The sequence below is a fragment of the Pinus tabuliformis genome, chromosome 8, assembly GCF_031772625.1.
Source record: "Pinus tabuliformis cultivar Carrire ecotype Pingquan chromosome 8, CPIR1, whole genome shotgun sequence".
NCBI lineage: Eukaryota > Viridiplantae > Streptophyta > Pinopsida > Pinales > Pinaceae > Pinus > Pinus tabuliformis.
The window spans coordinates 276,276,286-276,291,708 of NC_142294.1; positions in this window are offsets into that span (position 1 = coordinate 276,276,286).

Sequence of the window (15,423 nt, forward strand, 5' to 3'; positions counted from 1 at the left end):
TATGCTATCATGACTCCAATTCAAAAGAGGCATGTTATGCATAGAGTAGTTTATTTTTGTAAGTAATTTTGAAGATGCAACATAATTTTTTTGTTATTGGTGCTTCAAATTGATCCAATGAGCATTTATCTTGAACTCGAGAGTCATATAGAGTCATTTTATAGTAATGATATCTTAAGCCCCCTTGCAAAGGCATTAGTAGGAACTAGCAGTACAATTGCTTTCTGATATTCTCCATGCATAATGTGAGAATTATTAGTTATTCATAGCATGTTTAAAATATAATTTTTTTGGTAAACGTTGTTTTCCTTTGAAATAAAGGCTTCAGCTCTTGTTGACAAGGCACTTTAGGCTTACCATTAACCTTAGCTTCATGATTTTCTTCCAAAATGAGTGCATGGAAATTATTGCAGCAAAAATGAAATGAAATTGGAAAAGTAATGAAAAATATAGTACAGCTTTTCAGATGGCATTCCATGGAATGTATCACAGATTTCTTTTGGGCATTTTCATCTATTCTTTTGTACTTTTTATTATGTTCTACATATGGGGGATTTTTTTCTTATGCATTTTATGCATCATGATCAGATATGCTTACTATTGTTAGCTTCATCCTAGGTATATACTTTTCAGTTTTTCATGACATAATCATTTGTAGTTCTCCTGGGGGTAGGTAGCATTCACACATGTTGCCACCAATATAACAGGGGCCACTAGAGTTGCAAGATCATCCCCATGTTGTAAACTTTATTTGATAACATAACAACAAATGGAAATTCTGAACATACATTGCATCTACCTTGTTTTTTAAGAAAGTTCTGAGCATTCTTGAATTGAATGTTTGCTTTGGAGATTGTACATGTTGGTGGAAGAGAGTAAAAGGAAGGTAATCTTCTCTCTGTATTGTTATCACTAGGCCATCACATGTACAATATTTCTACACCTTTCTAACCAAGTATAAGTTATGTAGTAGTATTAGAACCTGAAAATGTTAGATCCTTGTGTACCTTCAATTGATGCAATGATGCTTCAGCCATATTGGTCGATTCCAAAAAAAAAGGGTTCAATAGTTAGTATATCATCTGAATAGGTACCCTCCACGTGTGGGTGCCTTTAACCAATAACATGGAGATGTGTGCAAGGGAACCTATTCAAATGGAGATACATCAATAGGTGGAGCACTCCAATGAAACAAATTCCATAATAGGTTGACTGGTTTACTTCTTAAGGAAGATGCTTGTTCTTTTAAATATAGGCTGGAAAAGGTCAGTCCCTTGGTTTACTTGTTTGCTCAATTTCCTTCTTAAGGAAGATGCTCGTTCTTTTAAATATAGGTTGGAAAAGCTCAGTCCCTTGGTTTACTTGTTTGCTCAATTGCTGGGGGAGTGTACCATTTGGAGGAGGATTCAAGTATTTGGAATGGCCTACGAAGGTTGGAGTACGCACTTTGGGGCCCCACACATATTTGAAAGTGTTTCTTGTAGAAGTATTTACCCTTGAAGCGCCTTTGGAAGATGGATGTTAAGCATTCAAGCCCTTTATTTCCAATGTTTATGGAGGTATTCCTCTCTTTCGGGGCTATTTGGTGTAGAGTATTCTACATGTGGCATAAAAAAAACTCAATTTTTATATACAAATCCGTGGAATAAGTTCTCCCTCTGGCAACTATTTTTTTAACCCATTACAGCCCTAGAGTCAGTCCTCCAATAGCAATGCATCTTTCCACTTCAAAAATACTATTATTTTTTATTGCAAATACACATATAACATAGAACTTAAAAGGTAATTGGAACAAACCTAACAGTATATAATATATATTGTCAAACAAAACATACCATAAACCTCAAACTTTGGTATACAGGAACAAAGAAACCCTACCAATAATTAATCTTAACATGACTTGGACATATATAAATTTTTTATCCATTATTATTTGCTTGATTTCGAAAACCAAAGTAATTTTTTTTATCAAAATTCTATTAGGCTTATTTGTTAATCAGGTAGCTGATCTATTTCATTATGTACTTTGCAATGCTTGATGACAAGCTATGAAAGGTTCATAACTTTGATATCACGAATGTGTTTTTTTTCCTTTTTCTTGATTTTATCAACGATTAGGAATTACGGGGGTGTTGATTATAGTTTTAGTTGTAGCCTTTCAACTTTTTGGGCTTATTTTCTTATATCAAACATTTGTGCAGGGTTTCAACGAAATAACATTTCATTGAGTATGTATTTACAAATAAGTGATTTTGGGATCAAATCCCATAAAGTAATTTTATATTTTCTCTTCAAATTCTTTCAAGTTTTTGAAAGTAAAACCAATGAATTATCAATATAATTTTACCATAATAAAAAACAATTAGAAGGACTTTAACCAGCTCAAATTGCTCATCTCTATCTCTTCTAGAAAACTTCCCATATAAAAATATTGGGAGTATCCAAAAAGAAAACTTTTAATTAAGTAGGAATTTATACAAAAATTATTATTTTAATCAAATTAAAACTTTTCCAATTCAACAATTCCAATTTAATAATCTTATCGGCCTCTCTTTGTAGCTTTTGGGACAATTGCTAGTATATACACCAACCATGTTGTTACAGGGAAAAGTGTCTACTCAGAATTGCTCATCCCACTAAGGTGTGACAGCTGCCTTGGAAACAAACAGAGTAAAGCTACTTTCATTTTTCCTTTATGAATTATTGTTAGTGAGGAACAGAAAGACCAACCTCTGTCTTGCACTAATCTCTTGATTTGATTCCTCTCTTCCTTGATAGTCTTTCGCTACTTGTTCCCTTGCATGCCCAGCTTCACAAAGTACCTGTAAGATCACAGTAGCATAGCACTATACAAAGACATGGATCTATAATCACAAACAATCTAGGATCAGATGTAAATTGACCATACAAATGCAACAAACATCAATGACACAAGAGTATGGAGGAAAACTTGAATAGCTTTTATTGATAAACAAGAAAGAGCCAAGAAGAGTTACAACCAGTTGTTCTGACCCAGCATCAATCTCTCAGCAAGGAAGCCCCTCTTCACCTCATACAAAGCTTAGATCACCCAACAATCTGATGTTTGTCTCAAGAAACCAACAGCAATTCCTTACAATATGCAAAATTCCAGCCTCTAGATCTCTGGGATGAGGGATCCATATATAGATATCTGTAATGGATATGAGTCAGCTTATGATTTGATTAGTGTCTTCCCTCTGATAGTTATTGCTTCCACTTGGAGATTGATGATCTCTTACTCATCCTTGGTCGAATTCAGAGAGGAAAGTGTCACAGGAGAAGTTTCTGGAAGCTTCCATTGCCTCTCCACCTTGTGGAATGACTGCCATTTGTCGTTTCTCGCCCATCGCACCCCATAGAAGGGCTTTTTGAAATGCAACACACCCACACAGTGTACTTAGGTGAGATGCAATGCACTTGGCCAGTGGAGCAGCTGAAATGATCTTGTTTTGACCAATTCTGAGCAGTTTTTCATGTAGAACTTCTGGGAGAAGTTGTAATCTGTTGACCTTGTTCCTTTAGGGGTTAGAACAACACTTTTAGGGACTTAGGAGCCCTTGGTTTATGGACATTTCATGCTTGGGGTTGTAGTGCCCAAAAATGTCTATAACAGTTTCCCCCTAAAGCATGAGGTCGTTAATCTTTTGATGTCAGGTGAAATGCTTTATTATGAGGATCTGAAGTTCTTTCAAGCTGGGAGGAGACCTGTAATAAGATACAATACAATATATTATCTTCATAATATTTTCATGATCTAGCTGAGACGGGCATTCCCATGCTCAGCTTTATAAATTCATTTTCATGTACATAGGACAGACAATCGTTTGAGTGTAGACTGATGATTCTGATAGAGCCATCATCCCTTTGATTGGATGATTATCTGTGCAGCAATGATGTACATTTGATGTTTTTATTTTCCTGAATGTATATCGCGGCTCAGATGGATGAAACTAGATCTAGGGTCTTCAACCCCATTCGATCTTCACTCGAAGTACAAGTCTATCCATGTGAGAAATGTTCTGAAGTCGAACATGGAAAGACATCGCTTGATTACCAGCCAATGATATAAGCTGTTAACAAGCGCGAGAGGAATCACCGATAATGATAATGACCCTCAAGGTATTGCAGTACAATTCACGTGGTGTGAATAAAGGACTTGGCATCGAACACCACGCAAAATCTTTTGGTCGAAGGTCATTGATGTAAACCTGGGGCCGGAAGTGAGAAACTTGCCATTGAGGCATGCAAGCTTCAAAGTACTGAATGGGGTGTTCCTAGATCAACTTCTTGGATAATGAGATGATGTCGACAAGAAGTGATCCGTCATAGGAGAGCCTTAATGAATCCCACATCAATGACATGGAATCAGAGCAAATGATTTTAATGGAGGTGAAAACGATCTGGTGATATAAGGTTTAGGGTGGCGGTCATGAAAGAATGGAGTATAAATGTATTGTAGTGGGTGAGACACAGGTGAATTCTCTGAATGACTTCTCTTGAACATATCGGCGACACTGACGTGATGGATTGGTAGCATTAACCCCAAATGTGGATGGTATGATGGGACCACGGTGATGTGACCGGTGAACGAAACAACCCAACCTGACTTGGATGTGGAGTGAAAGTGTCATGTTCAAGAGCGACTTGCTACCAACAAAGTTTCTTCAAGTTTTCTTCCCAAATTTTCCCCAGTCATTGCTGACCAGTACCTCTTTATTTTTATCCAGCTTGAGGAGGATAACATATGCTTGTTCTATAATTTTCCCTTCGGGAAAACCCATCGCTATGTTTTAACGAGCCTAGCGATAGTGAAACTCATTCTCGTCTATAGACAAGTTTGTCGCTATTAAAATTTTAACGAGTTTAACGAAAAAGATAACTCGGTCCTTTTCAATTTTAGAGAGTTTGAAAAGGAACGTAAAGGAAACTCCAAAATTCCTTTTTCATCATCTAATACCTTAAGTCTGAAAAAGTATAAAACAATACAGAAGGGATGAATTTTCGATACTTTTAACGAGCCGAACAAAACAAGCGCTCGATCTTTTTATGTAATAATCCCTCAAGTCCAAAAAGATTAAAATTTAGAGGAGGGATAGCACATCCAGTCCCTTTAACGAGCTGGAGAGGCCAATGGCTCGGAAATCTTTTGATATTTTACGAGTTAGTTGAAAAGAGCTTAAAGGAGACTCATCTTTTGAGGAACGAGTGATCAAATGGATAGCAAATGATTCTAGGTAAGGTTTGGAATTTCCCAATCACGACAGTGTTACAAGGATGGCTAGTGAGATCACTCTTCGCAGCTATTCCTCAAAATGGGTAAACAATCAAATGGAGGTGAATGATCGGCCAATGCAAAAGTGGAGGTGACGGTGCAAACATGACCAAGGCTTTAATGGCTGAAGTACTACATTCACGATGGTTATTTACCAGGGAATAGTTCATTTTTTAATGAGCTTAAACGAGGGGGGAAACATTTTCTCATGGATTATGTTTATTTTTTAACGAGCTTGACCTATGTGCTAAAACTGCTCGATTAATCCAGTCCTGTGATAAGAATGTCTCATATATAAACGACAATTTTTCAAATCTTTGCCCCACATCCTTTCTTTATGCAAGTTAGGAAACGACCAATCCAAAAAGAAGATAAATGATCGCTCTTTGCTTGCACGCCAAAAGGTTTGCATGCCCCCAGGTATAAAACAAAGATTCAAGGTTACCCCTTCTTCTTTCCGCCAAAACATTTGTTTTATCGAGAGAGGCCTATCTCTTACAGGTTACCAAAGATTGTTCTATTCACAGCGTAAACAAAACACTTCTTCGGCTATGTCTGCCGAAATAGACAAAGGTAAGTGGAGGAGGCTACTTCACTCATGTAACTTTGACAAGAGAATCTTGTTCCAGAATAACCCCCTCTTCCAATCACGGACAAGAGTACAGACTAGTCATATTTTCTCGCGGAAACCTACCCTATACCTGAAGTTTTCTTGCCGAAGCAGACCAAGGTGCATGCCCCCTGGGTTTCAGTCATGTCCCCCGAATCACTCGCACTCATCAGGCAGGCGGACTGGAGATTGAGACATTTCTTGCATGAAAAGACCATTCAGGGATGGTATATGACTATTTGCTATGCGTGAACTAAGGAATGAAAGTTGGTCTACGAGCTTGACCACTCTTCCTTCGTGTGGAAAACACATTACTCTAAAGAGTGAGGAGACAATCGCTCCCATGCAATAAATATAGTCTCGTCCAAGGAGTAGATTATAATCCAGGGGTCCTTGAACTACCATTACATTCATTTGAATGCTTTTCCCCCTCGATGTTATGGGCACATTGGGAAGGATCCCTAACGGTTGACTGGTTCCTTTAACAAAGCCTGTTAGATTTCTCATCTCAGGCAAAAGCGATGGTGAACCAAGCGCTTTCCAAGCAGTCGAGGAAAGGATACTCACAAAAGCCCCTTCATCTATGATGGCACCGGCCATAACCATTCTATATATTTGAACAATGATTCGGAAAGGTATACTAGCTGGTAAACGGGGTCTGCCTAGTTGATTCCAATCAAAGGAGACAACTAGGTTTCTTGGAGGTGGGACCGAATAGACGGCCGGGTATGACTCTCACGAACTTCCTTCCTGCGGTAAAGGAACAAGTAAATTGCCCCCATGTTCATTGGAGTCTGTGCTTATGAAAAGAATTTGGACGGTGTCATCCTTGTTCTCTTCGGTAACTGTATCATCTAAAGATGGAACCTGTTATGAAACCAGCTCAAGAAAAGATAGAAAAGATAGATCAACGCCTTAGAATTCAGCCTCTTCGAGGGGGAAACCTCCTTTACATTACATAAATGAACAATTCTTGGATGATACAAATGACAAAACCTCCTTTCTATATATAGGAGTCTAAGGAGTCACAATATAATCCAACCGACCTAACAATATTAATATAAAGCCACAAAAATAACAATAGGGGGATTCTATGGGGCACAGAAATAACAATATGGGGGTAATAGGGGCACAACAATATAAATAAGGGGTATAACTACAATAGTAATGGGGTAATCACTAGTATTATAGGGACCCAACATGCCCCTCTCCTTCAAAAAAGTGTTGTCCTCAATGCTTGAGTAGTTCTGGATACTTCTGCATAAAATTCTCATCCTCCCATGTGGAATCTTCAGCGGATAAGTTCTTCCACTTGATAAGATACTCTGAAATTGATCGATTTCGTAGCTGTCGAGTTCTTGTTTCTGTGATTGCTTCCGGTTCCAATATAATTTTTCCTTCCTCATCAAGTTCTGGCAATATTGTTTGAATTGGGAGCTTGTCACCTATAACCTTCTTTAAACATGAAACATGGAAGACTGGGTGCAATCGAGAAGCTGCAGGAAGCTCCAATGTGTATGCCATAGTACCAATCTTTTGCAACACCTTGTACGGACCATAATACTTTGGTGATAATTTATTATCCTTCTTAGCTTGCTTTAGGGACATTTGCTTATATGGTTGTAGCCGTAGGAATACCCAATCACCTACATCAAAACTTCTTTCACTGCGATGTTGATCTGCGTATTGTTTCATTCTATTTTGTGCCAACACGAGGTTATCCTTTAAGAGTTGGAGGACTTGTTGTTGATGTTCGATGTGATGTTCCACTGCCTGAACCTTAGAATTTTCTCTTAAATATGATGTGATGGATGGTGGTTGATACCCATAAAGTGCCATAAATGGGGTCATTTTTGTTGCTGTATGGAAGGAAGTGTTATACCACCATTCAGCCAGAGGCAACCATTTGACCCATTGTGTCTGTTTATCAGATACAAAGCAACGAAGATATCCTTCCAAACATTTGTTTACTATCTCAGTTTACCCATCAGATTGAGGATGATGAGATGAGCTATGAGTTAACTGAGTACCAAGACAAGAAAATAATTCTGTCCAAAAATTTCCAGTGAAAATGGGATCTCTGTCACTTACAATAATCTTTGGGTTTCCATGTAGCTTTTGAACTGTTTCCATAAATGCAGTATAAACTGTATTGGCTTTAAATGGATGTGATAATGCACAAAAGTGTGCATACTTGGTAAGTCTGTCAACTACCACCATGATGACACTCTTTCCCTCAGACTTGGGTAAACCTGTGATAAAATTCATTGAAACCTCCTCCCAACGTTGGCTTGGAATGGATAAAGGTTGTAATAGACTTGGTGTCTTAATTGTTTCAACTTTATTTTGCTGGCAAACCAAACATTCTGCCACAAACTTTTGAATATCTGATTTAAGGCCATCCCAAAAAAATTCCTTCTTAACCCTGTGGTAAGTTTTTAAAAATCCTGAGTGCCCTCCTAAGGGAGAAGTGTGCAATTCCATAAGAATCTTTTGTTTTAGCTGGGAATTCTTACAGAGGTATAAGCGATCTTTGTACCATAATGAATCATTTTTCCAGCTAAATGTATTAGAAGTACTGGAATCTTGTTGTAGCTTTTGAATAAGTGCCCACACTTCTTCGTCATTCTTCCATTCCTCCCTTGCTTCACTTATCCAATCTGGTTGGATAATAGAAATGGCACACAACAATGCTTCCACATCCTCATCCTTTCTTGAGAGTGCATCTGCCACCACATTTTGCTTCCTTTTTTTGTAGATGATTTCAAAGTCATAACCCAACATCTTTGTGACCCACTTTTGTTGCTCTTCAGAGGATAATCTTTGTTCTAAAAAGTATTTAAGGCTATCATGATCCGTTTTTACCTTGAAGTGTCTTCCCATTAGGTAGGGTCGCCATTTCTTAAGTGCATGGAGTATTGCCAACATTTCCTTCTCATAAATAGCTTTGCTTAAAAACTTTCCCTTGATTGGATGACTTTCAAAAGCAATGGGTCTTTCATCTTGCATTAGAACAGCACCAATTCCATTTCCTGAAGCATCACATTCCACAATAAAGGTTTTTGTGAAGTCCGGTGTAGCTAAGACCGGTGCTTGGCACATTGCCTCTTTAAGATGTTCAAAGGCCTTTGTTGCTTCCGGAGTCCATGAAAATGAATCTTTCTTCAATAATGTTGTTAGAGGTGCTGCTATTCTCCCATAATTCTTAACAAACTTGCGATAATACCCTGTCAACCCAAGAAATCCTCGCAGATGCTTTATGGATGTGGGGATTTTCCATTCCTTAATGGCTTTAATTTTGCTAGGGTCTACCTTAACTCCTTCATGAGATACAATATGACCCAAATATTCCACCTCCTGGACTCCAAAGAAACATTTGGATCTTTTTGCATATAATTGTTTCTCCTCCAATAGTTGTAGCACCCTGTCAACATGTTCAACATGATCCTTCCAAGACTTGTTGTAGATTAGTATATCATCAAAAAATACTAACACAAATTTTCTAAGGAATGGTTTGAAAATTGAATTCATCAAACCTTGAAATGTTGAAGGTGCATTGGTAAGGCCAAAAGGCATGACCAAAAATTCATAATGACCCTCATGAGTTCTAAATGCCGTTTTTGGAATGTCTTCAATCTTCATTCTGATTTGATGATATCCCGAACGAAGATCCAACTTGGTGAAGTAAATTGATCCATGCAATTCATCCAGTAATTCATCAATAACAGGAATGGGGAACTTATCTTTAATAGTGAGCTTGTTGAGCTCCCTATAATTTGGACACATGCGCCATGATCCATCCTTCTTGTGCACCAATACTACTGGAGCTGAGAAAGAACTTTGACTCGGTTGAATTATACCAGCCTCTAGCATTTCTGCAACCATACGTTCAATTTCACTTTTTTGGACATAGGGATATCTGTACGGCCTGATGTTTGGAGGAACACTTCCTGGAATCAGATGAATAGCATGATCATGATCACGCATAGGTGGGAGACCCTTGGGAGTCTCAAATACCTTGGAATGATTGTCCAAGACTTTTTGGAGATCTGGAGAAATAGATGATTCCAATGTGGAAACATCTAGCGAGCATAATTGTGCAATTACACCTCTTTGCTCCTTTTTTAGAAGCTTTGTCATACCATGAGAGCTGATTATCTTTCCTGGTTTCCCTGCAATACCCCTTAATTCAACTTCCTTTCCTTCCGAAGAAAATTTGATGAAAAGTTCTTGAAAATTAAAAGCTATTGTACCCAAGGATTGTAGCCATTGGACTCCTAGTACAACATCAGCACCTCCCATTGGAATGGAAAGCATTGGGCTAGTCAATACATATTCTCCCATGGATAGCTTGATATTATGGCACTTTCCAGAGCAATTTATTGTTCCTCCATTTGCAATCATCACTTGACACTCTGGTGCTGGATATAGGAAGCAATTCAATTCTTTTGCTACCCTACAATGAATAAAATTGTGGGTGCTTCCTGAATCAATCAACACTATTACCTTTTTCTTCTTGATTTGTCCTTCTATCTTGATGGTTTGAGGAGTGGTAATTCCCGCCAATGCATTACAAGATATGGTAGGATTTATTTGTTCTTCATCTAGGCTTTGTTCCTGGAGTATATCTTCTTCTTTTGACCTTTCTTGCTCCTTTTCTTCTTCCTCTTCACAATCTATGTAGAATAATTTCTTCTCAGCACACTTATGACCTTTAGTGTATTTGCTATCACAACTGTAACAAAGCCCTTTTGCTCTTTTTTCTTCCAATTGTTGTGGTGTCAACCTTATAGGTTGTGGAAGACTAGGGGCAACAACACTTCCGTCTTTATAGTTGTGAGTGGTATGCTTCCTGGTTGCCATAATTTTGCTTTCCATTTTTCTTGCTAACCTGAATGCCTTCTCTAATGAATCAGGTTCCCAAAGGCGAACATCATGTTGGATATTATCCTTTAAAGACCCTATGAACACATCAATCCTATGCTCCTCTGGAATATCTTTTACCCTTATGTTCAATTTTTGGAACTCCTCAATGTGCTCCATTACTGAACCCTTTTGTTTGAGACTTATCAATTGGCTAAAAAAGTGTTGCTTTTTGTATCTTCATAATGTGCTATCAATTCTTCCGTAAAAATTGCCCAAGTGATAAATTTTTTATGAGAGCAAAGCCATTGATACCATACAAACTGATTTGGTTCCAAATATACAGTTGCCATACATACCTTTTGTGCATTTTGCACATTATTGAGATCGAAGAATTGCTCCATCTGTAATATCCATGTAGCGGGATCCTTGCCATCAAACTTCCTCATATCGATTTTTGGAATATGGTGATTCTTCAATCCAACATTAGCGTCTATGGTATCATGATTAACATTTCTTTTGTTGTCATCATGAGTTTCCTTTACTACCTTTTCACCATTAGTGACCCTTTCTTGTAGCAACTTCTTCAATTCTTCCATATCTGTCTTCAAATCTGCCATGTCTCTCTTCAAATCTGTCTTCGAATCATCCATCTTAGCTTCCATGCCCTTTATCTTAGATTCCACGCCACTTATCTTAGCTTCTGTTAGCTTTTGTGAGCGTGACATTTGTTGCACTTGTTCTTGTAATTTTGATATATCATGTAGCATTTCTTCTTCTTCTTCATGAGTCATGCTAGAGCTTTCAGGTTCCTTACTAGGTGTTTGCATTTTCTTTCCTCGGGGCATCAGTTACCGATAATAATGATTTACTATGCCCTTTGAATTCCGTGAAACCAAGCTTACACAAAAATTAAAAAAAAAAAACTACACACCTTTTTTCACTTTATAGAAGCCTGATATTGAATCTGATGTATCTCTGTAATTTTGGATCATCCAGTTCTAAAATTGCTGCTTGTAGTAGCCTTCTGCGTCCTCTTTCCAATGCCACAAGTCTGAGCCAAATTGGATTCTCCAAGAAAGAGTTATGTGAAATCTCCCACAGTGACTTGCTTTTAGACTGGTTCAGTAGAGCGAACTTGTACGACGTGCCACGAGTCACTGTTTCAGTCTCTGAATCTGAAACACACACACACGAAACTACAGTCTATCCTCTTTCTGTACCTTTTTACGAAATTTCAATCCGATCCTCAGAGAGAGAGTTATGACGATTTTCCCCAGGTCACCTGTTTTGAATGTAATTCAGGAGTCTGCCGAAAGGCCAACTTCCTCAGATCATATCTCCGAAAATATCGCGCGAAAAGTTCTGAAATTTTGACCCAAGGTTCAGCACCAATTCTTCGCAAATGGGTTTTTTTTGCGACTTCTGACACATCACAGAAAAAATGTTATAGCGAAAATTCCACGATGACCTGTTTGGAGCAGCGAAACCCTAGAATCCAAAGCTTTGATACCAAATGTTATGAAACCAGCTCAAGAAAAGATAGAAAAGATAGATCAACGCCTTAGAATTCAGCCTCTTCGAGGGGGCAACCTCCTTTACATTACATAAATGAACAATTCTTGGATGATACAAATGACAAAACCTCCTTTCTATATATAAGAGTCTAAGGAGTCACAATATAATCCAGCCGACCTAACAATAATAATATAAAGCCACAAAAATAACAATAGGGGGATTCTATGGGGCACATAAATAACAATATGGGGGTAATAGGGGCACAACAATATAAATAAGGGGTATAACTACAATAGTAATGGGGTAATCACTAGTATTATAGGGACCCAACAGAACCTCTGAAGGCAAGACCGGGTCAACTGCCGCCTCGACCTTTTGACTTTCATCTGGTATGGGTTCAGATGGTTTGTCTTATGATAGATGCTTCAGCCGACCACTTGAGCGGGCCAGCTGGATTTTCAACTAGTGACGGACTCGGCAAGAGTTTTTTTATATCCAAGAGGGTGTCGTAATGGTGAAACCGGACGATCATCCAAAACTCTTTTAGCCTCGTCTAAGAAGGGACAACGGTGGACGGCATGATCGCCTTCGCACAGTTTACAAGGAAATCTATATTTTCCTTTTTTTCTTGGGGCTTCACTTTCACTAATTGACGGTGTGTTTTCAACATGATCACAAGAGGTTGACAACAGCAGGTTGTGCAAATGAGGAGACCAGCCCCTTAAGATCCGAGGGATGCAAGGACAATCTCTATGATAGTGGTCTCCTTTGCAAATGACACATGGTGATTTAGGCCTGGTCGGTGCAGTGTGTGGATTTTCGCTAGACGACGCTCGTTTTCCGCCATTTTCTTTTGGCTCCTTCTTCTTCTTTTCTTTCTTCTTCTTTGCCTTCTTCTTCTCGGGTACTTGACTTTTGGCTTTTCCAGCCCCATCAAGTGAAGAGGAAGTTGGAGAGGAAGAATTAGAGGAAGTAGAAGGTTGGTGGGTAACTTTGGAATCGTCTAGTTGCTGATTCGATTGCTCAGGAATTGTGGTGTTGTAAACGACAGAGGTTGAGAAGAGCCATACAGGCAAGCTGATTGTCAGTCCTGGAAGCGACAATGTGGCCATATGGGGTGCACCAACATCTCCCCAAGAGGAGAAAGGACTAGGATTTCCTCCAAGGGGAATTCCTTGGTTGGTGGATTCCATTTTCTCAACCCAAGATCAACGTAGGAAAGGGTAATGAATATTTTGTTTAAAATAAATTTTAGACGCTTTGACACAACCTGTTTTTTCAATTTTTAAGAGTCGAGAAAAAACAAAAGATGACTCTAGTCTCCTTCGATTTTTAATGAGCCTGAAGTGACAAGTGCTCAGATGGACCTTTTCTGTTAAAGAGCCTGAAAAGGAACGAAAGGGACTGCTTTGGAAATCTAGGTAGAGGGATTACCAAACCAATCGCAAAACTACAGAATACTTTTTACGGTACGGCAGTCAATCTTCCCGAATGCTGTGTTCAATGCATTGCGATTGATAGGGCGGCATGCACGGCTTCCTATGGATAAAGCATTAAGCCTATTTGGGTCTCCCAAAATATACTCGACGGTACGTGGGAGCACAAGTCCGTACTGCACTTATCGTCTCAAAGTGGAGGAATCACCCAACCATCAGTGAGAACAACAGTTACCAGGCTTTACGATGCTGGAATAAGACTTCTAAATGTTGTGCGTTAAGTTCCAAAGCGTTGTTAGATTCATTGAATTTATTTTATAGTTGATCTTGTTTATGAAGTTTGCCTTTCAGGTTCACCATGAGATGTAGATGTAATTCCTAAAATGCAATCTAAGATGATAAATAATCTTTTTATCTTCTTTGTGCAATGCAAATCCTATCTACTAAGGAAAGAAAGACAAAATCTTTTCACAAAGAGCAAAGAGCACACTCTAAATGCACTTTCCTAAATCAAACCAATCAAACTGTCTATATGCAAATGAACATGCATGTATTTGTTTTCGACTTTCTTAGTATATGAATGATAAAAAGAAAGTTGATGCACAAATCTGAATTTCTTTTCAAGTGACAAATATCAACAAGTTTCTTTTCGAAATCAAAAATGGAGACGATCACAACACCTTACGATTTTTGAAATGAATACTTGTTTTCGACACTAGAAAAATTACAAATTCAGACCAAAAACAATAGTAACAGGATAATCGACCATCAACAGCAATCAAACTCTTTCATATGATCGAAATCGACACTTGCGACAGTTTCAAATCAAAGTATGACAATACGATTATGTTACTTTTGCAAAGGAGAACTGAAAATGACTCAACAAACACACAAAAACATTTACAGTTCTTTTGTACAAAGGAGGCGGAATAACAGCAAGGAAAAGGGGTTTCAAACAGACATATACTGATCACAAGCAGCAAAATTCAGGAATAGAACTGGAAAGAATGAATCACAGAGACCAACACTGCACAAAGCCTAGTCTGATCAGCGCACCTGTAACATAGGGAATTTGAAATGCAGCGCACCTTCTCCACTCGGGAAGTGTGTTGAGGTTCAGATTCTCTGAATAGTATCTGCGCTGGGCTAGAAACGAGACTCTGCTTGGGTTCCGACTCACAATTTGCAGTTCAGTTCATGGGTTTTGGCCGAGCAAAAGGTAATCAGTAATGCAACAATGAGGGGTAGATCTAAGGAGGACCTAAGAGCTATCACAAGGGCAATCAGAGAGTTTGTCAATCAGTTGTTTAAATCATAAACAGATCCCGTAGATGGACTGAAGTAGCATTTATCTACTTTGCATTTGCTATGGAAAATGCAGTTCGAATGCTACCTGTAAGTTTATGAAATAGACAACAAGGAAGATAAACAAACAAACTAATTCGTCCTCAGCGGAGTCGCCATTTTGTTACAGGGAAAAGTGTCTACTCAGAACTGCTCATCCCACTAAGGTGTGACAGATGCCTTAGAAACGAACAGAGTAAAGCTACTTTCGTTTTTCCTTTATGAATTACAGATAGAGAGGAACAGAAAGACCAACCTCTGTCTTGCGCTAATCTCTTGATTTGATTCCTCTCTTCCTTGATAGTCTTTCGCTACTTGTTCCCTTGCATGCCTAGCTTCAAAAAGTACCTGTAAGATCA